We start from the raw sequence: 2,838 nt of genomic DNA on the forward strand, positions 1-2,838 counted from the left end.
AACACAAAGATATGAGGAGGTGTACAAGACGTGCTCGCTGTAGCCTGTGACCCAGACAGACTACCAGCCTCTGAACCGGTCTGACTCTGAACGTCATCAGATAAATTGGATGGCAATGGAGATTATTTAAATAGTGAAAGCTGGTTTATACAATGAAACAAATGGCACTAACAAAATCGCTGAATTTGCTGAGCTGACATAAAGCCACATTAAGAGGGGAGGCGAACACGACCTCTGCCTCAATGTAGGGGGCTGAAAATGGAAGATTCTATAGCTAAACTAGCGTAGCTATATGCTAAATTTAATAATGGATTAAAAATCGATATGCTCAGTTTAATAATGGGTTAACACGATAACGCGAACGTTTGCTGATAACACACGCCCTCCGATAATTAACACCGTTACGATCAAACATTTCTCAAAACTGGACTTCCAATCCAAACGTGAAGTGATCAATAACGGGAGACCAATGCTGGAGCTAAAATGTATGCTTGAAACGAAGGGACAGAAGATAACTTGATCGACTACACACAATAAAGGCAAATTGCTTCACACAGTGAGTGGTTGTGATCACTTTTGAGGAGTTTACCTTGGACAGAAAGAGATGAAGCGCCGGCGTTAGCTGAGCTGCTGCATCGAACACGACATTCCTGTAATTTAATTCCATGCTGTGTTCAAATGCTTATTCATATTTGTTGTATTTCCTCCCTTCGACGAAATAGACTTTTTACACACGTTACAAGTGGCGTAGTTGTCATTTTGTCGTGTGAAATAGAGCCAAACTTTAGAACGCTTCTGCCTAGTTGCCATGTTTGCTGCAGTCTGAAGAAACTAAAAAAGTTCGCGCATGCGCAACGCCACAGAGCACCGTTAGCAGAACCGTTAAAGAATTTGGCTGTTCTGTTGACAATAATGTGACAATAACGCCAGGAAGCTAGCCCATGTAAAATCCTTCAAATGTATTCATCGTTTGCACTTTTGCTTATTCTACATAAAAATACTGTAGCGACCCTGTAAAGTGGCGATATAAGCCGTCAATCACGGTGTGGCATTCCACATGCTGGTCGAGGAGGCGTGCCTGTGATTGGCGAAGCAGAGGGGAGGCGGGGTTAACCTGTCGGAAAACGGGAGTTAGGAGTGGTTGACGGGAACCGTTGTTGTTAATGTTCTAGCTGCTGAGAGGAGCAGACTGTCTGTGTTGGTGGATGCCCAATAAAGTACCGGTTGATAGGGTCGTCCCGTCTCCGTGTCTTAAGTGCCATTACGTCCGAGACGTTAAAATACAATAAATTAATGAATCCACATTTGCTGGATTATCCTCCGGCATGTATACAACAAAAATGAATCCAACGTATATTGTGTGCTTTATCATTGCATTTGTTTACAAATGAGGCTTCAGTAAAGATAACACTTTATTTAACTGCATACAGTGCAAACCTCTACTTAAAAATCCATTTCGTTATGACGGTCTGCAACAGGGTGCACATGTTTCTGCACACACCACAGTTAAGTCTATAATACAGTGCAACAGTAGAAAGTACTTTTCAAATGGCTTTACTTTTAAGAAATCACAGACCTGTTCTACCTGTGCCTGCTTAGCGTGGATTTCAAATGTATTCACGATCAGTCATGGGAAAGTGGAAGAAATATGACTTGATACAAATTATACATTATGTTCATTATTTAGGCTATTTTTATTTATGTATTTAATAGATCTCTTGAAATGTATTACTGGAGCCAAGGCGTTTGAATATGTGCAACCTTTACTTTGAAAAGCGAGCTGTCTCTATTGCCGACTTTCAACTTCTTTGACTCAATCGTCATTATTAAAGTTGTGTAATGGGACAAGCTGAATTGCATTGCAGCATCGGCTCGTTCTTTCCCCTAGAGATATAGAAAGATATATAGATATGTATGTACTTTTTACTGAACAGATAGCTGTCCATTGTTCCTTCACTATTTAATGAAGGAACAATGGACAGATATCTACATTTGGTTATCTGATATATACACATGTACATACATAAATACCGTGTGAACTAATCTTACATTAGGTTGTTCAGCTGTAGTAAGACGGCATTGAAGGCCTAGGTAGAAAATGCACGGCCCGCCACTGGTAGATACGATCAACATCAGACGGCTGTTTAGTTTAATAAATGAACAAAGACGTGCTATAGAGAAAATGACGGGGGCGGGCCAATTTTTTTAATGTCATGCGATCTACCAATACTACGCCGCGATCGACGTATTGAGCAGCCCTGGTCTAGAGCCATGGCATCATAATGATAGTAATAAGAGGTGGATTAATTCGGGTGGGACTGTGTAGGACCTGACTGAAGGCCCAGGCCCCAGGCCCACGGCCCGCCACTGCTGCTGACTGTATACTTAATAGTGTCAGGGGAAGTCTTGACTGAGTCCAGTTGTTTGGGTTTCAGTTGTTTATCTCTCTCTCACATACACACAGTGACATCTTTGTGTGCCGTCTTTCCCTCCTGTGCAGCTTCAAGAATTCCAACAATGGTGTCACCTTGTTAAGGAATTGATGTTGTTTGCCAACAGCTGACTGTTCTCCACAGTGCCAATAATGGGCTGATAGCAGCACTGCGCACACCAATTTAAGAGCCACAAAAGGCTTTATAGTACTGTAGTACACATATGCAGTACTTTGAACAAGCTCTTCCCTCATGTTATGCTGTAATCTTTCATCCACCCTTTCTTGCAATTTCGATGCTTTTGTACCTGTACTCTAGCAAACGACAAATAAACCATCATCATCATCATGTTTACAATCTGTGGAGTTCCTTTCACATGCAAAATGACTCAGACAACTGGACGTCA

This window comes from Pseudoliparis swirei, chromosome 19 (genome assembly GCF_029220125.1).
Source record: "Pseudoliparis swirei isolate HS2019 ecotype Mariana Trench chromosome 19, NWPU_hadal_v1, whole genome shotgun sequence".
Taxonomy (NCBI): domain Eukaryota; kingdom Metazoa; phylum Chordata; class Actinopteri; order Perciformes; family Liparidae; genus Pseudoliparis; species Pseudoliparis swirei.